Source organism: Callorhinus ursinus, unplaced genomic scaffold (assembly GCF_003265705.2).
Source record: "Callorhinus ursinus isolate GAN/ISIS: 27379988/994484 unplaced genomic scaffold, GSC_fseal_2.0 scaffold31, whole genome shotgun sequence".
Lineage (NCBI taxonomy): Eukaryota > Metazoa > Chordata > Mammalia > Carnivora > Otariidae > Callorhinus > Callorhinus ursinus.
Window position 1 is genome coordinate 12,765,859 of NW_027397093.1, and position 23,964 is coordinate 12,789,822.

General features: G+C 39.5%; 1 protein-coding gene across 1 annotated transcript in view; it reads left to right on the top strand.

Annotated features, from left to right (window-relative positions):
* Positions 1 to 262: 262 nt before the first annotated feature.
* Positions 263 to 23,964, top strand: part of MICU1 (mitochondrial calcium uptake 1) — a 247,185-nt gene continuing 223,483 nt past the window's right edge. Inside the window, exons 1-2 of the mRNA XM_073878854.1 lie at positions 263 to 417; positions 590 to 768. The gene's annotated coding sequence lies outside the window, so the exon portion shown is untranslated. The remainder of the gene's footprint in view (positions 418 to 589; positions 769 to 23,964) is intronic.

Genomic DNA, 23,964 nt, shown 5'->3' on the forward strand with positions numbered 1-23,964 from the left:
CCAGTTTTCTTTTCACTGACTCCTTTATTCTTAGTCAACACGTAAACGGGTACCAACGAAGTGGCAGTAGGCACAAAATATTCAATTTAACAGACTTTTCTGTATACGCTCACGTGCGTTGGGAGGAAGGTAGCAGAGGGAAAGGCAGAGAGCTTCTAGGAGCCCTCCCGCCTTCCCGCCTTAACATTGAGGGGGCGGGGCCGGAGGCCGGGGCGGGGCCGGAGGCCGGGGCGGGGCGGGTTCTCCGTGCCCCTCCCATACGTGTTTCGCCACTATCCCAACAGGCCCAGCGGCTAGGAGAGTCACGTGAGGGTGGGCGGTGGAGGTGGAGTTTTTTCTCCGTTGGTTTTTCATCTCTATGATTATCAGAGGCGGGCGGCTTTGACCCAAGAGAATTGGCAGCTCTAGTGTGGACAGGTGAGTCCTGGGCTCTGAAGGATGTGAAGGGACAGCCATTTAGGGAGGGCGACAGGGAAGGCAGGGCGAAGCAGCTTAAGGGATCTGACCTCCGGGGCCGCCCGTTGGTCGGCTCTGGGATCCGGCGACTTCTCCGGTCTGGTGGCATAGCTGGCTTCCCTCTTGCGCTCAGCTCAGGGGCCTGAGAGGAGTCCTTAGTCGTGTCTGCTTCCAGTCCTCCGCTTTCCTTCAGCTCACCTCGTCTCGTCCCTTTTCGCTGTCCCGGGAGATCTGCCAGTGCCGAGTTCCCAACCGCAAGGTTCACTTGGGCGCCGTCGTCTCTCGCTTCTCGGACAACCAGGAGACGCACAGGTATATTTGACTGGTTCCGCTGGGATTTGTGGATGTGGATGGAATTGGGTGATGGAGTTTACACTTAGATCTCTGATGCGTAGAAATATTAATCATTAAATCGAAAAAAAGAAGTAGAAAATCAGTGGGGACCCGAAGGAGCAAAACAAGTGCAGCCTTCTTGGACTATTCAGTTTTTATCTTTTCCAATGTCTTCCTGTTCTCAGTCTCACTCAAGTTTCCTTCACCATCCCATCCTGGCCCACCATAGGATGTTTTGAGAATGAGCCGAGCGTTACTCTGTGAGAATGTTGAGAGAAGAGTTTAAAACGGGCTGTTCTTTAAGTTCCTGTCTCTGCGATCTTACGGTTTTCTTTTACTTCCCTTTCAGATGCCTAAAAAGTATTGTAGGTATTTGTAAATATAAGCAGAATAACCATTTTGTGGCTAAGGGACTAGAGTAAAATATTCCCCCTGTTGTATCTGGAAAGACCCATTTTCTTTGTTACTTTTATAAATGTTTTTATTTCAGTTTTTAAGGTGGTTTGGATATACCTTTGTTTATGTTTTTTTTTTAAGATTTTATTTATTTATTTGAGAGAGAGAATGAGAGATAGAGAGCACGAGAGGGAAGAGGGCCAGAGGGTCAGAGGGAGCAGCAGACTCCCTGCTGGGCGGGGAGCCCGATGTGGGACTCGATCCCGGGACTCCAGGATCATGACCTGAGCTGATGGCAGATCCTTAACCAACTGAGCCACCCAGGCGCCCCTACCTTTGTTTATGTTAAAGCATTCCTTGGGGTCATGTGTGCAAGTGATCTAGCAGTAGAAGAAAGGAGTTTGCAGACAAAGTGAACCGATTTGGGGTTTGATAGATGTGGGAGAGTTAAGGTTTAGAGTTAAGTTAAACCATATGACTAATTAATAAAACGTCCACATTTTGAGGCATAGCTATTGCCCAGGATGATGAACAAGCTGTCTTTCTGGAGTTGGACAAGGTAATGAGCTTGTTGAGTATCACCTTATCTTAACTTTTTAGAATCTGCCACTTGTTTGTAAGAAGATGCCGCTGGCCTCCAGATGCTCTCTGTAGTCATCCTTTTTTTTTTTTTTAAAGATTTTATTTACTTATTTGAGAGAGAGAATGAGATAGAGAGAGAGCATGAGAGGGGAGAGGGTCAGAGGGAGAAGCAGACTCCCCGCTGAGCAGGGAGCCCGATGCGGGACCTGATCCCGGGACTCCAGGATCATGACCTGAGCCGAAGGCAGTTGCTTAACCAACTGAGCCACCCAGGCGTCCTGTAGTCATCCTTGATAGGTGATTATCTCTTCCACTTAAGAACATCACTCTGACTCTTAAAGATAGAAAACAAACTGAGGGTTGCTGGAGGGAGGAGGGTAGGGGATGGGCTAGATGGGGATGGGTATTACAGAGGCCACTTCTTACGATGAGGACTGGGTGTTGTATGTAAGTGATGAATCACTGAATTCTACTTCTGAAACCAATACTATACTATATGTTAACTAACTAGATTTTATTTTTATTTTTTTAAAGATTTTATTTATTTATTTGACAGAGACACAGGGAACACAAGCAGGGTGAGTGGGAGAGGGAGAAGCAGGCTTCCCGCTGAGCAGGGAGCCCGATGTGGGGCTCGATACTGGGACTCTGGGATCATGACTTGAGCCGAAGACAGACGCTTAATGACTGAGCCACCCAGTCGCCCCAACTAACTAGATTTTAAATAAAAATTTGAAGGAAAAAAAAGAACATCACTCTGGCCATCTAATTATATCAAGAAAGTGTCATTGGCGCCTTCTGAGTGTCCTTACTGAAGATTATAAAACACAGTAATACTTAAAAAAAGAGAAGATTCAGGAGTGGGTTCTGAGCTTGCGAAGAAAGGGAAAGAGTGATAGAAGCTAACAAAAGCAAGAGAATAAAAGCATGTATTGCTGTCTTCCTTTGTAATTTATAGACTACTATATTCAGTAGAACTTTTACATTCTCAAGAGACTGACTTTCCTATATTTAAGAAGAAACAATGGTATGTAACTTCTCCCATAATGCAGTATTATGTAAAATAATTATAACTAAAAGATTTAACTGACCTTTCAGGTCTTATATTATTCAGAATTATAGGACTAAAGTAATTGATAAAGTTATTAAACCTAATTTGGTCACTTTCTTTTTTTTTTAAAGTAGGCTTCCCGCCTATCATGGAGCCCCGCTCGGGGCTTGAACTCAGGACCCTGAGATCAAGACCTGAGCTGAGCTCAAGAGTCAGAAGCCTGGGGCGCCTGGGTGGCTCAGTCGTTAAGCGTCTGCCTTCGGCTCAGGTCATGATCCCAGAGTCCTGGGATCGAGCCCGCATCGGGCTCCCTGCTCCGTGGGAAGCCTGCTTCTCCCTCTCCCACTCCCCCTGCTTGTGTTCCCTCTCTCGCTGTGTCTCTCTCTGTCAAATAAATAAATAAAATCTTTAAAAAAAAGAGTCAGAAGCCTAACCGACTGAGTCACCCAGGCGCCCCCTAATTTGGTCACTTTTAATCTTTAGTTTTAGTGAGTAATTTTTATAGTGGCTGCGAAACTTCCTAAAACGTTAACCAATTTTTTCCATATAGAATTGTGTCATATATTCCTTTTAAAAAGAGAAACTTTTTTTTTTAAGATTTTATTTATTTAACAGAGAGAGACACAGCGAGAGAGGGAACACAAGCAGGGGGAGTGGGAGAGGGAGAAACAGGCTTCCTGTGGAGCAGGGAGCCCAACATGGGGCTCTATCCCAGGACCCCAGGATCATTACCTGAGCTGAAGGCAGACGCTTAACGACTGAGCCACCCAGGCGCCCTGAGAACCATCTTTTTTAAGAGAACCAATTTTTTAAAAATTTTACTCACAACCCCCCCAAAACAAAAATAGCTTGTTTTTGTGCCAAGTGAAAAAGTTGATTCTTTTAAAATAGATTTTCTCTACACTTTGAAAATTATGATAAAATTGTTAATACTTTTAAGACATTAAATATTGGTATCTGAGCATATTTGAGAAGAAAACAGGCAGTATTTTTAAATGTTTTCTATTTCCTGTTATAAAAGTGTATGTGCCTGCTTTTGAAAAATGGAAACATTATGGAAAATATAACATTGAAATTCGAAATCCTAGTTTATCTTTTCCCCTGCCAGCAGGTAACCACTAGTTCCTTTTGGGTATTTGGGAATCAGTATGGAAAAGTAGAGTCTCAAGTAAAGCTCCCTGGGAGAGATGGTACTAATAGCACCAGGCTTACATCCTACAGCCTTAGAAACTCCAAAAGAGAGAGAACTTCCCTTTCTCTATGATTCCAACAGACTACCATATGGGAATTTCATTAACCTGACTGTGTCATTGCCTATCCTAGAGGCAATCTCTATGGCTAGAGTGACAGAATGCTTTGTGTAGTCAGGGTTGGATCTTGTTCTCACCATGGAGTGGGGTATAGGCATACAGTTTTGAACCACATGAATTAAGAGTAAACAACATCGGGGCGCTTGTCTCGCTCAGTCGGTAAAGCATCCCCCTCTTGTGGTTGTGAGTTTGAACCCATGTTGGGTGTAGAGATTACTTAGAAAAAAAAAAAATTAGGCAACCAAAGTATGGTTCTTCTTTAGGAAAATTGAGGTGTCATTTCCTGGAGAGGAGAGAAAGGTTGCTGGACAGACAAAAACAACATATGTTCACTGAAATAATTTTACGTGTATTTGTTTTTTTTTAATTTAGAGAACTTGCTTTCCTTTCCCGATATAAATTAATTGTATTTTACAGTTTGAGTGTTATTTTTTTTAAATGTCTATTTTTTTAAATGTCTATTATTTTATTAACTAATGGAACTTGAAGTTTAAACTCTTCAAGTAGGGGCACCTGGGTGGCTCAGTTGTTAAGCGTCTGCCTTCGGCTTAGGTCATGATCCCAGGGTCCAGGGATCGAGCCCCACATCGGGCTCCCTGCTCCGCAGGAAGCCTGCTTCTCCCTCTCCCACCCCCCCGCTATGTTCCCGCTCTTGCTGTGTCTGTCTCTGTCAAATAAATAAATAAAATCTTTAAAAAAAATAAACTCTTCAAGTAGTATATATTTGTTATATGTTTAGTACCTGTGCTCTGGAGTGTTCAGTTTTTCTAACTTTATATTATATACACAAATATATTGTGTATTTAGCCCTTTTGTTAAAATCATTTATTGGTAAATATTTTTATTACTGTGGGTAAACTTGATTAACAAATTGCAGTTTATAAATAGTATATAAAAATGTTCTGAGTGGGCGCCTGGGTGGCTCAGTTGCTTAAGCGACTTCACGTCGTGATCCTGGAGTCCCGGGATCGAGTCCCGCATCGGGCTCCCTGCTCGGCAGGGAGTCTGCTTCTCCCTCTGACCCTCTTCCCTCTCATGCTCTCTATCTCTCATTCTCTCTCTCTCAAATAAATAAATAAAATCTTTAAAAAAAAAGTAAAAATGTTCTGAGTAATTTAAGTATATGTAGTCAATATGGTTGAATGCTTGATTCTTTTAATTACTATGTGTTTAAAAACCTGTTAGTATAGAAACCACTTCATTTTGAGCATTGTATGAAAAATAAATGACTATAATTGTCACAGATTGCTGTCACTGGGTATTAACTTTAAAACTATAGTTAACATTAATGTCTGCTTTTGTATCTTTATGGATTCTGAGGGTTCATTATATATATTTTTTAAATTTAATTTTATTATGTTATGTTAATCACCATACATTATTAGTTTTTGATGTGGTGTTCCATGATTCATTGTTTGCATATAACACCCAGTGCTCCATTCAATACGTGCCCTCTTTAATACCCTCACCAGGCTAACCCATTCCCCCCACCCCCTGAGGGTTCATTACATTTTAAGAGAAAATATAATTGAAGTAACATTGTTTACTCCACTGTCTTGATTTTGTTTAAAAGAAATGTTAGCAGTTCAATTCAATGGACATTTGAGCTTAATTGCTACCATTGGTGTCACACACTTTAGACAGATTTATATTCTTAGAACCCAATTCCATCACTGCTTGATGTTGAGCAGAATTTGAGTTTATTCCATTTGCAAAATAGAAATAATAATTCTTATCTCATAGGGGTCTTGTGAGGAGTAACTTAATGTATGCCAAGTGCCTAGGATGTAGTAAGTTCTCATTAAATGTAATTGTTAGTAATAACAACAACAAGAAATAGTGTCTAAAAAGATTTTATCTCCCCAGTTTCAGAATGTTTAGCCCCAGGAGTTTAAATATATATAGGTGTTAAGGAATTAGTCAGATTATTCTTTTTTCAGTTTTGTCTTTATTTTAGCAGGTGTGTGTGTGTGTGTGTGTGTGTGTGTGTGTGTTTTAAAGTAGGCTCCACACCCAGTGTGGAGCCCAGCATGGGGCTGAACTCACAACCCTGAGATCAAGACCTGAGCTGAGATCAAGAGTCGGACACTTAATCCACTTAAGCCACAATTTTAGCAGATTTTTAATTCCATGTTGCACATATAGCAATGAACTAGAAAACTTTGTTTGAACTACATAATTATTGGTGGACTGCCCAAGTATTTGAAGATTGCCTGGTCCAAGTATGATGACTGTTAGCCTGGAGGAATTTATTGAGAGATTTTTGCACAAATTCTCGGTAAAGTTTAATATAAGTAGAAGGTTTCACATTCCTTGACTATACAAAGGGAGCTAGGTGTTGAGCACCTTGGGTGTTCAAATCAGAATTTATGGTGACTTGTGGTTGTAGGCAGAAATAATAAAAATGGATTTGTTTTTATTTTTAAGGAAAAGTTCAGGGTGATACTTCTGTGAAGTAATGCTTTAAGAACATGTTATGTTGGACACCTGAAGGAGGAAGAGATAACAGTTTGGAATGCTACTTGAAAAACCAAAAAAGGCAACTGTGGAATTGAATAATTGTGAGAAGTGATTGACATTAAATATAATTAATGATCTGGCATTGGGAAGTTGGTAACTGCCATATTGGGAGGAGAGGTGTTTTAGCCCTATTTATGAGAAAATAAATAGCTAGAAATGGATTAATCTTTTTTCCCCAAAAACTAATAGAGTAATCAGTTTTTTTGCAAATTGTAAACATTTCCTAGGCTAGTAATAAGTTCAGGGTGGGTTTTATTGACTGAGAAAATTGAAACTTTAGTGTAATCTTGGATGAGTGTATTCCCATAATTCATGTCAGGTATACAAATAATGTTTACATTTCTCTTCAAAGTGATTTAATGTTGGTCATTTAAAAGTTAAAGTGGCGGGATGGGTGGCTCAGTCGTTAAGTGTCTGCCTTCAGCTCAGGTCATGATCCCGGGGTCCTGGGATTGAGCCCCGCAACAGGCTCCCTGCTTCTCCCTCTCCCATTCCCCCTGCTTGTGTTCCCTCTCTTGCTGTGTCTTTTTCTGTCAAATAAATAAATAAAATCTTTAAAAAAAAAAGTTAAAGTGCCTATCCTAATACCTTGCTTGTTAGAGTTGGATAGTTACTTGGTATCTATGATAAACACTATTTATAATTTTGCTTTTGCTTTTTAAAGTTTGTTCATCGAGTAATGGAATTAAGTCTGCCCGCTACTTTTTTCCTTTTTTAAAAAAATAAACATCAGCACTTTGTTTGCTGTCCTGTTAGGATTAAGTGGGCATTCTATAATGTGACACATAAAGAGCATTAGAATTTAGCTTTAATACAGATCTTCCTTGACTTATAATGGCATCATTATAAGTTCGATAAAGCCATTGTAAGTTGAAAATACCAGAGTGAAAAATGCATTTAATACACCTAACCTACTGAACATCGTAGCTTAGCCTAGCCTACCTTAAACATGCTCAGAACAATTACTTTAGCCTACATTGGGCAAAATCATCTAACACAAAGCCTCTTTTATAATGAAGTGTTGAATATCTCATGTAACTTACTGAATACTGAAAGTGAAAAACAATGGTTGTAAGGGTCCAGAATGGTTGTAAGTGTGTTGGTTGTTTATTCTCTTGATCGCATGGCTGACTGGGAGCTGTGGCTTGCTGCTACTGCCCACCATCAGGAAAAAGTATTGTACCATGGGGGCGGCTGGGTGGCTCAGTTGTTAAGTGTCTGCCTTCGGCTTAGGTCATGACCCTGGGGTCTTGGGATCGAGCCCCGCATCGGGCTCCCTGCTCCGTGGGAAGCCTGCTTCTCCCTTTCCCACTCCCCCTGCTTATGTTCCCTCTCTCGCTGTGTCTCTGTCAAATAAATAAATAAAATCTTAAAAAAAAAAAGTATTGTACCATGTATCATTAGCCTGAGAAAAGTTCAAAATTCAAAATTGGAAGTACGATTTTTACTGAACGTGTATCACTTTTGCACCACTGTAATGTTGAAAAATCCAAAGTCACACCGTCGTGATTTGTGGGCCATCTGTATATCTTTCTAGTTTAGCTCTTATGACTCTACCATGCCTTCCCCCATGTTCTAGTCATAGTGAACTACTTTTTGCTCCCCCCAAGTCATGCCTTTTTGTGGTTTTTCTGTTGTTGTTGTTGTGTTTGAAATGCCTCACCACCATCCTGCTCTCTCTCAATTGGTGAGCTGCTGTTCATCTTTAAACTAGATTGAGTTGTTCTTCAATTTGTAAAACTTTCCTCTACCCTCAAGTGGTTATTATTTTTTTTTTTGGTGGTTCCCGTAATAATTATTTTTACCTTTAAAAAATACTCTTTTTTTTTTCTTAAGATTTTATTTACTTGAGAGAGAGAGAATGAGAGATAGCACGAGAAGGAAGAGGGTCAGAGGGAGAAGCAGACTCCCTGCCGAGCAGGGAGCCCGATGTGGGACTCGATCCAGGGACTCCAGGATCATGACCTGAGCCGAAGGCAGTCGCTTAACCAACTGAACCACCCAGGCGCCCTTTAAAAATATTCTTACTTTGTGGAACAGTTGCGTGTATTTCTCTATCAGATGGAGTGATTCTTGATGCCAGAAACAAGTCTTATTCATCAAAATATCCTGAACATGCAACAGAGTGCCTGTAGTCTATACAAGCTCAGAACATGTTTGGTGAATATATGAGTAAGATACTTCATCTGCTTCAAAAATCAGAATAGATATAATCCAATAGATTAAGTCTGCACACTGTAACCTGTATCACCCTGATGCATTTAGAAAACTTACTTGGACACGTCTAGTAAATTCCATCCACACATTCTACCACACATCAGTAAATGTGTATACCAAGGCACTGGAGAGGGAGAGAGAGAGAGAGAGAGAGAGAGAGGAAAAACATTCCATTCATTAAGGAGCTCACAGTCTAGTGTTAGAGACAGACCAATGAATTGATAATTATAACTTAGATTTATGCTAATTAAGATTCAAATTAAAAACTCAGTTTATCAGTTTCAGTAGACACATTCCGGATGCTCAGTAGCCACATGTGGCTAGTGCTTACTGTATTGAACAGTAGATATAAAATATTTCTGTCATTGCAACATATTCTATTTGACAGAGCTGTTGTAGAACATTATACACTTGAACCTACATTCTCTAGTTTCAGATGATAGTTAATATTCATTTCAATCATATTCTTTGTTCAAATTAAACTTGCTTTTATATTTGAAAGTTGTATTTTTATAAATTATCAAGTGGATTTATAGTACACTTCAAATAAAGCAGCATTGCTCATTTTTTCAGGTCTTTGATCAGTGTTAGCATTTAAATTAAGTAGTTTCAGAATTTCATTTTTAACTTCAGCATTGATAACATCTGGCTTTGTATCCTAATAATTCCTGAGATAGCAGTGAATCATAATGGTTAAGAACAATGGCTTTGGGATCAGAGAAACTTTCTTCTGTCATCTATTGGTTGTGACCTTAGGCAAATTTCTTAAAAGCATTGAGTTGGGGCGTCCTTGGTAAAATAGGAGTAATAACAGTACTTATTGCAAGGGTTATAGAGGATTGAATAAGGTAACATATATTAGGCATTTGGCATAGTACCCCTCACAGAGTAGTGTTCATTAAATGCTAGCATTAAAGAGGGTTTTGAACAACCAGATGTTTATTTTTTTTATATTTTTATTTATTTATTAGAAAGAGAGAGAGCATGAGAGGGGGGAGGTCAGAGGGAGAAGCAGACTCCCCGCCGAGCAGGGAGCCCAATGCGGGACTGATCCTGGAGTCCTGGGATCGAGTCCCACATCGGGCGTCCTGCTCGGCGGGGAGTCTCCTTCTCCCTCTGACCCTCTTTCCTCTCGTGCTTTCTATCTCTCATTCTCTCTCTCTCTCAAATAAATAAATAAAATCTTTAAAAAAAATAAAATAAAATTCGGAGCTCCAACCCAACCTAGAAAGCTTAAATGCAAGACCTGAAAGGGTCATACTGTTTCCAAGAAACTTAATTATGTCCCAGAACTAAGCTCAAGAATAGATATTGGAATACAAAATATCCAAACCCAACAAGGTAGAATTCACAGTGTCTGGCATGCAATCAGAAATATGAAGCATGCAAAGGAGCAGGAAAATATGACTGACCTATGATGACAAAAAAAAAAGTCAAAACCAAAACAAGTGACAGGTGATAGAATTAGTAGAGAGGGATATTAAAACAGTTTTTATAATTATATTTCATATGCTTAAGAAACTAGAAGAAAGATTAAAAAAAATTTTTTTTTTTTTTGAGAGAGCAAGTAGGAGCAGGGGGGGGGGGGGGGGACAGAGGGAGAGGGAAAGAATCTCAAGCAGACTCCATGCTCAGCACAGGGCCTTACTTGGGGCTTGATCTCAGGACCCCCCCCCCTTCTCTTAGGTTTTGTTTGTCAGAGAGCATGCGCAAGCACACACAAGCAAGGGGAGCGGCAGTCTCCCCGCTGAGGGAGCCCGATGTGGGACTCGATCCCAGGATCCTGGGAACATGACCTGAGCCGAAGCAGACGCTTAACTGACTGATCCATCCAGGCGCCCTCGAATCAAGCTTTTAGATGTAACTCGCCCTCGATCCCAGGACCCTTATTAGATCATAACCTGAGCTGAAATTAAGAGTCAGACATTTAACCAACTGAGCCACCCAGGTGCTCCCAGAAAGATTGAGTATATTAAATAGAAACATGGAAGATAAGAAAAAGACCAAAATGTAGTGGGTGAGGTTGTGCATGTGCAGGGATGGGGGTATGTGGGAACTCCTTGTACCTTCCACTCAGTTTTGTTGTGAACCTAAAACTGCTCTAAAAAATAAATTTTACTGGGGTGCCTGGGTGGCTCATTCAATTAAGTGTCTGCCTTTGGCTTGGGTCATGATCCCAGGACCCTGGGATTGTGCCCTGCATCTCTCCCCCTGCTCATGCTCTCTTTCTTAAATAATTAAAATCTTTAAAAAAAATAAATTTTATTAATTATAAAGAAAAAGACCAAAATGGAACTTTTGGAGATCTAAACTATAATGTCTGAGATGAAAAAATACACTAGGTGGGATTAATGGCAGATTAGACATTAGGGGAGAAAATTATGCCAAAGCTCATAAAATATACAAAATAACCTATGAAGAGTTCTTAATTTGAATTTGATTATGCTTTTATTTTCTTTAAAGATTTATTTATTTTTGAGAGAGCAAGGGAGCAAGTGGGTGGAGGGGCAGAGGGAGAGGGAGAGAGAGAATCTCCAGCAGACTTCCTGCTGAGTACAGAGCTTGACATGGAGCTCGATCTCATGACCCTGAGATCATGACCTAAGCTGAAACCAAGAGTCAGACGAACCACCCAGGTGCCCCTTGAATCAAGCTTCTATTTATTTATTTATTTTTTTAAGTTTTTTTTTTATTCATTTTTTAACAGAGAGACAGCGAGAGAGGGAACACAAGCAGGGAGAGTGGGAGAGGGAGAAGCAGGCCTCCTGCTGAGCAGGGAGCCCGATGTGGGACTCGATCCCAGGACCCTGGGATAATGACCTGAGCCGAAGGCAGACGCCCAACGACTGAGCCACCCAGGCACCCTCGAATCAAGCTTTTAGATGTAACTTGAGTATATAGGAAATAAAGGGACTGGAGAAACATTTAAACCATACTAGGAGGAAGCAACTAGATAAATCCAGAATTTGAGAAATGATGCAATATAGTTGCCCTGTTCTCCTTTTATTCCTCCCCGACCCATCACTGGCATCATCAATCTACTTTCCATTTCTATGAATTTCACTACTGTCCTCATATAAATGGAATCTTAAATTATTTGTCTTTTTGTGACTGGCTTATTTCACATAATGTCTTTAAGATTGATCCATTTTGTAGGACGTATCAGAATTTCCTTCCTTTTTTAAAAAATTATTTTTGTTGTGGTAGAATACACACAATATAAAATTAACCATCTTAACCATTTTTAAGCGTACAGTTCAGTGGTATTAAGTACATTCAGATTCTTGTGATACCATCACCAACATCCATCTCCAGAACTTGCAAACACATGTTAAATACATCTATTAGGTAGTAACTCTCTATTACCACTCCCCCTACCCCCTGGGGCCCTGGTAACCATGATTCTGCTTTCTGCTTCTGTGATTTTAACTACTCTAGGTATACCTCATGTAAGTGGAATCATACAGTGTTTGTTTTGTTGAAACTGACTTTTTTTTTTTTACTTCGCATAATGTTCTCAAGATTCATCCATGTTGTATCGTTTGTCAGAATTTCTTACCTTTTAATGGTTGAATAATATTCCATTGTATGTATAAACCATATATATAGATTTTATTTATTTGAGAGAGAGAGAAAATGAGAGACAGAGAGCACGAGAGGAAGGAGGGTCAGAGGGAGAGGCAGACTCCCAGCTGAGCAGGGAGCCCAATGTGGGACTCGATCCCAGGACTCCAGGATCATGACCTGAGCCGAAGGCAGTCACTTAACCAACTGAGCCACTTAGGCGCCCCTGTATAAACCATATTTTGTTTATCCATTCATCTGTTGAAGGGCACTTGGGTTGCTTCCACTTTTTGGATGTTGTGAATAACACTGCTATGAGGGGCGCCTGGATGGCTTGGTCGGTTGAGTGTCTGACGCTTGGTTTGGCTTGGGTCATGATCTTGGGGTCGTGGGATTGAGCCCCATGTTGAGCCCTGTGTTGGGCTCCCTGCTCAGTGGGGAATATGCTCGAGGTGCTCTCTCTCCCTCTCTACCCCTCCCCAACCCCATATGTTCTCTCTCTCTCCCTCTTTTTCTCTCTCTAAATAAAATAAAAATAATAATGTTGCTTTGAGTATGGGTGTGCAAATATCCCTTCAAAGTCTCTGCTTTCAGTTCCTTTGGATATATTCTCCAAAGTAGAATTGCTGGATCATATGGTAATTCTGTGTTTAATTTTTTGAGGAACTGCTATACTGTTTTCCATAGCAGCTGCACCATTTTATATTCCCATCAACAGTGTACAAAGATTCCAATTTCTCTAATACTTGTTTTTTCGTTCATTTCCTTGATTAGAATAACAAGATTTATGGTTAGAATCTTACTTTGCATTTTGATTGTTTGCATTAAAAGAAAGATATTTAGGTGTAATATACTTATATAATGTCTTAGGGAAATTTATGTTACATAATACAGTTTTTATTTGAATTATCACCATCAGCAGCATGCTGTTATTAACTTCCAAACAAATATTTATTCATAATTTACTGTTAGACACTTATACAAGCATTTTCTCATTTAATCCTCCTCATAGTCATTTGCAGTAAGTGCTATTATCCCTGTTTTATGGAAGCATAAAGTTGCCAAGTCAGGAATCAAACACAAATCTGACTGACTTCAAAATTAATGGCCAGTAAGAGGTCAAGTTAGTAAGTTCTAGTATCTAGAATTAATGAATTAGCTAGATTACCTCTTTTTTTTTTTAAGATTTTATTTATTTATTTGACAGAGAGAGACACAGCGAGAGAGGGAACACAAGCAGGGGAGCGGGAGAGGGAGAAGCAGGCTTCCCGCTGAGGAGGGAGCCCGATGAGCGGCGATGTGGGGCTCGATCCCAGGACCCTGGGATCATGACCTGAGCTGAAGGCAGATGTTTAACGACTGAGCCACCCAGGCGCCCCTTAGCTAGATTACCTTGATACAACTTTCTAGTCCTCAGCTTATAAAAACAACAATACAAACTTATCTACATGTTTAGTAAAGCTTTAATTTATGATCTAATTTTGCTAATTAAATCCTAAAGTTGAAAATAACATCTTCAAGTTAGCAAAGGAAAATCTTAAAAAAAAAAAAAAGTACCTGGGGAATAGAAATTGGAATAAAGATAAAAAAGGTAGGACAATATCCAGTGAAGTATCTCATATTGCTGTCAGTGTAGCAGGTTGATTTCTAGAGAGAACATAAATACAGACAGATTGTTATAAAGGAGTATCTATAAAGATGTCTGTTGCTGTGAAGACTAAAAAGAAGTTCCACTGAAATTGTTATTTATGTAGAAAGAGACTTCCTTTGGCAGAAATATATATTATTCTTGCACATTGGTCCATAGCACTGATCAATTCTTTGCTGTTGAATGGGACTCTGAGTAACATATCATGGACCCACAGTTGAGTTCTGACATGGAATTATTGTTCATTTTAATCCTGGTGCCCCATTTTCCATATCTGAAAATCAGATATAGTGCAAATGAGAGATGTTCATTGGAGCTCTTATAAAATATAGAGTTCTGTGCAAATGCAAGGTGACATGGTTATTAAATATTGATTCCTTTGTTCTGTCTTCACATATCATTTCTATATCACAGGAGGATTTAGAGCTTTTAATTTAATAGGGAAGCCTGTAAAGTATCCTAACTCAGGGTTCTGTAGTGCTTGTAATGCACTATTGTTGATCAAAGTTTTATATTTTCCTTATTTAAAAAAATTTTGCTCTTTCTCAAAAAAAAATTTTGTTTTCTTCTTCAGACTTTTGTAGAATTAGGCTTAGTCAGCTGGTACTTTTATGATATGTTCCCATGTTAAAGATTTATGGACAAAGCAAACAGACTTAGCAATGAATGAATTAGCTAATTAACAAATTACAAATAGGGACATGGTTTCAATAGACCATTTAGGTTTATGCTGTTGTATGATTAGATTAACTCAACCTAATAACAACTTTTTGAATGGTTGAGTGTCTTTTTTTTTTTTAAAGATTTATTTATTTTTTTGACAGAGAGACACAGCAAGAGAGGGAACAAAAGCAGGGGGAGTGGGAGAGGGAGAGGGAGAAGAAGGCCTCCTGCTGAACGGGGAGCCCGATGTGGGGCTGAATCCCAGGACCCTGGGATCATGACCTAAGCCAAAGGCAGACACTTAATGACTGAGCCACCCAGGCACCCCTGAATGGTTGAGTGTCATTATAAAAGAATTTTATATTATCTATATTACATCTAGATATAGCATATATAAAGAACATGAAACATGAAACATGTATGTATACTTTAAAAAATAATTATAAAAGTGAACCATGTAGGTAACCATCATCCAAGCCAAAAAAGAACATTCCCATCACCTGAGAAGTTCCCCATGTGCCTTTTCCTAATCATAGCCCTTTTCAGGAGACAAATTACCACCCACAATTTTGGTGATAATCATAGGTATGTGTATCACTACACACTTTATTTGTTTTGCCTTTTTGGGGGCCATATATATATATATATATATATATATATCATTTCATATAGATGAAATCTATATATATTCATGATTAGCATGCTTCTTCACTCAACATTACATTTGTGAGACTTACCATTTGTTACTTGTAAAGCATTTTTGGAGGGATGCAAATTTTCCTAAAATTAATCTTGTGATTCTCTACTTTTTTCTTTTAAGTTTATTTATTTTTTAGTAATCTCTATATCCATTGTGGACTTGAACTCATGACCCCCCCCCCCCCCCCCCCCGCTCAAGAGTTGCATGCTCTTCTGACAGCCAGCCACGTGCCTGTCAATTTTTTTTTTCTTTTTTAGGAACTCTTAATAAAGTTTGGTTGTTAGTCCTCTGATGGTTATATGAGTAGCAACTGTTTTGTCCCTCTCTGGACTTGGTAGTGTTTTTTGATGTTGTCTTTTATATTGTTTTTGTGGTATCTTTTATGATGCTGTGTGTGTTGTTTTTATGGTTGCTTTTAATATACTTTATCAGTTTTTTATATTTATTTTTTTGTATTTTGTTTTCTTCTTCCTGGGATGTCATAGAGATGTTCTCTTATATCATCAGTTAGAAACATTACATTTTTTCCTTTTATATTGAATGTTTAATCCACTTAGAACTGATATTTGTGTATTGTGAATCCATTTAATTCTTTCCCTATGCATACTCAATGTTCCAGGCTCATTTATTGGGAAGTCTTTCTTGTCCTACTGATTTGGTATCCCACCTCTGTCATGCTTGAAGTATCTATTTATGTGGATATGTCCTAGGACTTTTAAAGGTTTTTTTGTTGTTCTATTTGTACCTCTGTGGCAATATCACATTATCTTAGATACCAAGATTTGTAGTTAGTTTTAATGTTAGAGTAGGTTCTCCTATCTTGAAGTGTTTTTTTTTTCCTTTTCTTCCTAAGCATGTCTTAGTTTTTCTTGTCTTTTTGTACTTCTTTATTCATTTTAGGGTCAGTTTGTCAGGGTCCACTAAAATCCCATTGAGATTTTCATTGGGATTTCATTGACAGTGTAGTTTAGCTTGAGGAGAATTGCCATCTTTACAAAATTTTGCTGTTCAGTTTATTAGCATGATACTACATTTATTTAGGTCTCCTTTAAGGAGGTCTTTCAATGAGGTCTACTAATTTTCTCTATCAATTTTTGCACATCTTTTATTAGACTTATTCTGAGGTCCTTTATAGTTTTGCTTTTTCTATTTTAATTTAATTTTATATTTAAAAAAGATTTTATTTGTTTATCTGAGAGAGAGCAGGAGAGAGAGCACAAGAAAGGGGTGGTCAGAGGGAGAGGGAGAAGCTGACAGCCTGATGTGGGACTCAGTCCCAGGACCCTGGGGTCATGACCTAAGCCAAAGACAGACACTTAACAGACTAAGCCACCCAGGCGCCCTAAGTATGTTTTTTTTTTTTAATTTTTATTGTTATGTTAATCACCATATATTACATCATTAGTTTTTGGTCTAAGTATGTTTTTTAAAAAGATTTATTTTAGAGAGAGAGAGAGAGAGAGAGAGAGAGAGAGTGCAAGCAGAGGGAGGGGCAGAGGAAGAGGGAGAGAATCCCAAGCAGACTTCCTGCTGGGCACAGAGCCTCACATGGGGCCGGATCTCATGACCCTGAAATCATGACCTGAGCTGAAATCAAGATTTGATCACTTAACCGACTGAGCCACCCACACACCGCATAAGTATTTTCTTTTAAATAGTGTGTCCCACAAGTATTTTATAAAAGCAGCTATATTGAGATTTATTGAAGTATAGTTTACTTACAATAAAATTTACCCTTTTTTTGTATACTTGAGTTTCAATAAACACAATCATGTATTCACCACAATAATCAAGATATAGGGCAGTTCCTTTTACCCCCAGAAATTGTCTTATGTTCCTCTGTAGCCAACCTCTTCCCCTAACTTCCAACTCTGGCAACCTGATCTGTTTCCTGTTAGGGTTTTGCCTTTTCTACAGTGTCATACAAATGGAATCATACAGTATATAACTTGGCTTTTAAGACTGGTTTAAGGGGTGCCTGGGTGACACAGTCAGTTGGGCATCCAACTCTTGGTTTAGACTCAGGTCGTGATACCAGGGTCCTGGGATGGAGCTCTTCCTCAGGGTCCATGCTCAGCAAGGAGTCTGCTTGTCCCTCTCCCTTTGCCCCTCCCCCCAGCTCGCTCTCTCTTTCGCTCTCAAATAAAAAAAAAATCTTTAAAACTGCTTTAAAATTATCATATAGTATAATTAAGTTTTTTCTCTTGGTGTACAGTTCTATGAAATTTAATATATGGGGCGCCTGGGTGGCTGAGATGGTTAAGCGTCTGCCTTCGGCTCAGGTCATGATCCCAGGGTCCTGGGATCCAGCCCCACATTGGGCTCCCCGCTCAGCAGGAGGCCTTCTTCTCCCTCTCCCTCTTCCACTCCCCCTGCTTCTGTTCCCTCTCTTGCTGTGTCTCTCTCTGTCAAATAAATAAATAAAATCTTAAAAAAAAAAAAAGAATGTGTATACGTGGAATCACACAGTATGTTATCTTTGAAACTGGCTTCTTCCAATATAATGCCTTGAGATTCATCCAAGTTGTATATATCAAGAGTTCATTCCTTTTTAATTGCGGTTATATTCCATTGTATTGTTATGCTGCAGTTTATCCATTCAGCTGATGGAAGATATTCGAGTTGTTTCTAGAGTTTGGCAATTAAAATAAATGTAAACATTCAAATACAGGTTTTACGTGAGCACAGGTTTTCATTTCTCCAGGGTAAATACACAGGAGAATTGTTGGGTCATACGATAAATATATGTTAAATGTTATGAGAAAATGTCAAACTTTTTCCAGAGTGGAGGCACCATTTTGCATTCCCAACAGCAATGTATGAAAGTTTCACTTGTTTTGCATTCTTGCTGCATGTAGTATTGTCAGTAATTTTTCTTTTAACCAAGTAGGTATATAATGGTATCTGATTGTGGTCTTGATTTGCATTTTGCTAATGGCTAAGGATGTTGACTATCTTTTTATGTGCTCATTTATTTAGGAATAGAGCTGCTAAGAACATTAATTTACAGGTTTTTGTGTGTGAACATGTTTTCATTTCTCTGTGGTAATTACCTAAATTCAGCTAGAATTTTTCATACATTGCTAAAGATCAAGTTTGTGGTAGTGCAAAAGTACAGAATCTCTAGAAACCATAGAGGAGAGTTCACACCCACTTGCGGGCTCTTTTCAGTAGATGTCACCCAGAAGCTTACTTGTAACACTGGGGAAAGGGTAGGAGACAGACAGAGTGCTTCCCAAGGATTCAGCCCGTAGTGAGGAGCATGCAGTACAGTGAGAAAAGCAAAAAGCTGGATTCCGATCTAAATAACAAAAGCCTTAAACCCCTGGGGAAAGATAGGAAACCCTGTCACCTCAGGTGAAAATCCACTGAATCTAGAGGAGGGGAAAAGAAAAATCCTCAACCCCTGAGGGAGGGCCAGAAAACTGTCAGAAGTCTAGATTATCAGAAGTCTGTATCTCAGGAGAGACGGGCCGGAAGACCCAGAGACGTAAGTTTCTCCTGAAAATTGTGGCTATCCCAGGACAACAAGAGAACCCATCACCAGGCTAGCACACACCAAGTAATGAGCACTCAGGAAAAATGACGTAGATTATCTACAAAGGAACAAAGATAAGAATTACAGCAAACTTCTCAGAAATGACAAAAGCCAGTTTCTATTGTTCTTCATTCTTGAATTTCCAGGTTTCCTTCCAGTATTTGTTTTTTCCCATCTGAAGAACTTTTTGTAGTTTTTTAGAGCAGGTGTGCAGGCAGAGAATTCTCCTAGAATATCATGTTTTGACATTACAGATCTTATTTAAATCCTGTGAAGAATGCTGGGTGCCTTTTTTTTTTTTGGCTTTAGCAGGTAGTTGGCCTAGTTAGAGTTAGGCTACAAATTCTGACCCACCTTTTATGGGTTGTAGTTCCAATGTCAGTTCAGTTTTCATAACTTTGAAGTACTATCCAGACTTTTCCCTTGTGTTTACCACACAGTAGCCAGTGGTGGTGGTCTACCCCATGTTTTAGTTCACATATCCTTTATTTTGCTGGTTATGGTGGGATCCATACCTGTGCACCTTGGACATGAGCTCAAGATATCACACTGAACCTTACGGTTTCACTTTATTGAGCTTTCCTTCTCTGTGATATTCCCAACATTTCTTTGCTCCAAAGGACCCATCTTCTTTTGACTTAATCCTGAAATTTTCCTTTCCTTTCCTACTCTGTCACATAATTTGACTCTATCAGCCTCCTGGATCTAGTGACCAGAGGATAGAAAAATAAGCAAAAGAGATCCTTCAGTGCTTTTGGAGAGGAGTTCCTCCTGTCAGAGAGAATTTTTCCTTTTTTTCTGATTTTAGATGCCTTCCTAGCTGCTAGTTATTCTGTACTACTATAGGTGTGCTTTGTTTCTGGGGTGGGAGAAAATGAGAAAAGGCGCACGCATGCGCGTGCGCGCACACACACACACACACACACACACACACACACACACACACCTCCCCCCAAGGAATTTCTCCCACTCTCTCTTACTCATAGAAGCCCTTTCCCCACTCATCAAATCAGAAATAAATGGCTCTTCTTGGAGATCTGCCTGCATCCAGTGCACACATCTGGTGTCAGGCAAACTTTGAATTTTGGTATGGAGAGACTGGAGGAAAAAATTGGGAAACTCACTGCCATTTCAGTCCTATTTTGAGTTCTGTTTCATTTTCCATTCTGCCTGCTAACATATTACTTTTCAGAGTCCTCAGATGGTTATTCCATCCAGGGATTTTATTTGCATTCAGTGGGAGACAGGGAGGAGTGTGCTGACTTCATCTTAACCTGAACCAAAACCTCTGTCTATAGTTAAGTTTTAAATACTTTTTATTATGAAATATTTTAAACATATAGAAAATTATGTATTGTCATACATACACAAAACCACCCATTGCCCAGCCTCACCATGTATCAACATTTGGCTAATCTTTTTCATCTGTAGCTTCCCACTCACACTGTCTCTTTATTTTTTTTTAAAAAGATTTTATTTATTTGTCAGAGAGAGAGAGCGCACAAGCAGGGGGAGCAGCAGGCAGAAAGAAGCAGGCTCCCTGCTGAGCAAGGAGCCCACTGTGGGGCTCAGTCCCAGAACCCTGGGATCATGACCTGACCGGAGCCGAAGGCAGACGCTTAACCAACTGAGCCACCCAGGCGCCCCGTCTCTTGACTTTTAATTGCAAAACCCAGCTGTCATTTCATTCCATTTTATATGGTCAATTTCTATAATTTTTATTTGTATTTTTTTTAAAGATTTTATTTATTTATTTGACAGAGAGAGACACAGCGAGAGAGGGAACACAAGCAGAGGGAGTGGGAGAGGGAGAAGCAGGCTTCCCCTGAGCAGGGAGCCCGATGCGGGCTCGATCGCAGGAGTCCGGGATCATGACCTGAGCCGAAGGCATACGCTTAACAACTGAGCCACCCAGGCGCCCCTTTTATTTGTATTTGAAAAGAATGTGTAATATGCAGTTGTTCAGTGTTCTGTGTATGGCTATTCAAATTGATAAAATTATTTTATATCCCTACTGGTTTTAAAAACGTTTTTACTGAGGGGCGCCTGGGTGGCTCAGTCATTAAAAAAAGTCTGCCTTCGGCTCAGGTCATGATCTCAGGATCCTGGGATCGAGCCCCATATTGGGCTCCCTGCTCAGCGGGAGGCCTGCTTTTCCCTCTTGCACTGCCCCTGCTTGTGTTCCCTCTCTCACTGTGTCTCTCTCTGTCAAAGAAATAAATAAAAAATCTTTAAAAAAAAAATGTTTTTACTGATAAATTTTTTTCTTATCCTGCACAATGTTTTCTTGAACTTTAAGCTCTGTAAAGTTTTTAATGTATACTTGTGTTATTTAAGTCTAATATATTTGTGTTCCAGGGCACTAAAGATAGTTATCTTTTTTTGTGTGGACTTGAACTCTTTGTAGGCTGTTATGGAAATTAATATTTAAGAGCTTAGAACTACATATGATAAAGATTGTGTGATGTACTGTTGTCTTGCCAGTAGGTTGATGGAGTTCTAGCTTAAAAATCTTAAAAAATGCATTTTTACTTTTGACAAGTAGTCATCATAATAGATGTGAAGTGGTATCTCATTGTGGTTTTGATTTTCCTTTCCCTAATGACTAATGATGTTGAACATATTTTCATGCACTTATTGGCCATTTGTATAGCTAATTGGAGAAACATCTGTTCAAGTCCATTTTTAAATTGGATTTTTCTTTTTTTTGTTGAGTTATAGGAGTTCTTGATATATTCTGGATATTAATCCCTTATCAGATACATGATTTGCAAATATTTTCTCCCTGTCAGTCGTCTTTCCATTCTCTTGATACTGTTCTTTGATGCACAAAAGTTTTTTATTTTGATGAAGTCAGTTTATTTTTTCTTTTGTTGCCAGTGCTTTTGGTGTTCAATCCAAGAAGTTATTGTCAAATCCAATGTCGTACTGATTTTCTTCTGTTTTCTTTTTTTTTTTTAAAGATTTTATTTATTTATTTGACAGAGAGAGACATAGCGAAGAGGGAACACAAGCAGGGGGAGTGGGAGAGGGAGAAGCAGGCTTCCCACGGAGCAGGGAGCCCAATGTGGGGCTCGATCCCAGGACCCCGGGACCATGACCTGAGCTGAAGGCAGACACTTAATGACTGAGCCACCCAGGCACCCTTCTGTGTTTTCTTCTAAGAGTTTTTTAGTTAAAATTTTTTTTTTTAGTTTTTTAGTTTAGCTTTTATGTTTAGGTCTGTGGTTAATTTTGAGTTGATTTTTGTATATGATGTAAAGAATCCAACTTCATTCTTTTGCATGTGGACATACAGTTTTCCCAGCACTGTTTGTTGAAAAGAAGTCCTTTCCATGTTGAATGGACTTGGCATCCTTGCTGAAAATCAATTGACCATATATGTGGTTTATTTCTAGGCTATTTTATTCCATTGGACTGTGTATCTGTCTTTATGCCAGTTCCACAGTGTTTTTCTTTCTTTTTCTTTTTTTTAAAGATTTTGTATTTATTTATTCGAGAGAGAGAGAATGAGAGATAGAGAGCACGAGAGGGAAGAGGGTCAGAGGGAGAAGCAGACTCCCTGCCGAGCAGGGAGCCCAATGTGGGACTCGATCCAGGGACTCCAGGATCATGACCTGAGCCGAAGGCAGTCGCTTAACCAACTGAGCCTCCCAGGCGCCCTCCACAGTGTTTTTCTTGCTGTTGCTTTGTATTTTTTTTTTTTAAGATTTTATTTATTTCAGATAGAGAGCATGAGCCGGGGGGGAGGGGCAGAGGGAGAAGCAGACTCAGGGAGCCCGACATGGGGCTCTATCCCAGGACCCTGAGATCATGACCTGAGTGGAAGGCAGGCACTAAACCACTCAACCAACTGAGCCACTCAGATACCCCTATATTAAGTTTTGAAATCAGAAAGTGGGAATCTTCCAACTTTTTCTTTCTCAAGATTTTTTTTTTGGCTATTTGGGGTCTCTTGATTTCATATGAATTTTTTAAGAAAAAAATTTTTAAGAGCCATTTTAGATTCACAGCAAATTGAAAGAGAAGGTACAGAGATTTTTCCATATACCCTCTGCCGTCACACGGCCATGGCCTCCCCCATTATCAACTTACCCCACAAGAGTGGTACATAAATTACAGTTGATAAACATACTGATATGTCAAAATTGACCAAAGTCCATAGTTTATATTATGGTTCACTCTTGGTGGTGTACAATTTGTAGATTTGGACAAATGTCTAATGACATGTGTCCATCCTTATGGTATCATACAGAGTATTTTCATCTCCTAAAAATCCTCTGCACATTGCCTATTTATTTTTCCTCCCGTCCCAACCTTTGGCAACCTGTGATCTTTCCATTGTCCACACAATTTTGCCTTTTCCAGAATTCATATAGTGGGAATCAACAGCATGTAACCTTTTCATATTGGCTTCTTTCACTTAGTCACTTGCTTTTAAGGTTCCTCTATGTCTTTGATGAACTGATAACTCATTTCTTTTTAGTGCTGGATAATATTCCATTGTCTAGATGTACCACATTTTATCAGTCCATTCACCTACAGAAGGACATCTTGGTTGCTTCCAGGCTTTGGCAGTTATGAAGAAAGCTGCTATAAATATCTGTGTATTGGTGTTTGTATGTAATTGAGTTTTCAGTTTCTTTGAATAAATTCCAAGGAGTGCAGTGCTGGATCATACGGTAAGAGTATGTTTGCTTTTGTGAGAAACCACCAGACTGTCTTCCAAAGTTACTGTACTGTAGGAGTGCTGACAACACTGACTCCATCCTTGGCCCTCTGGCGCACAGATGGAGCTATGTAGATAACCGGTAGAGAGCCTCTCTGGTGCACAGATGGCGCCACTTTAGATAACTAGTAGGGAACTTCTGGCACACAGATGGCGCCACTTTAGATAACTACCCTATGACCTCACCACCGTGCCCCTTGCTCCATAAAAGCTGGGAATTAAGGTCCAGATAGGGGTGGAAGATGGGGCAGAGAACA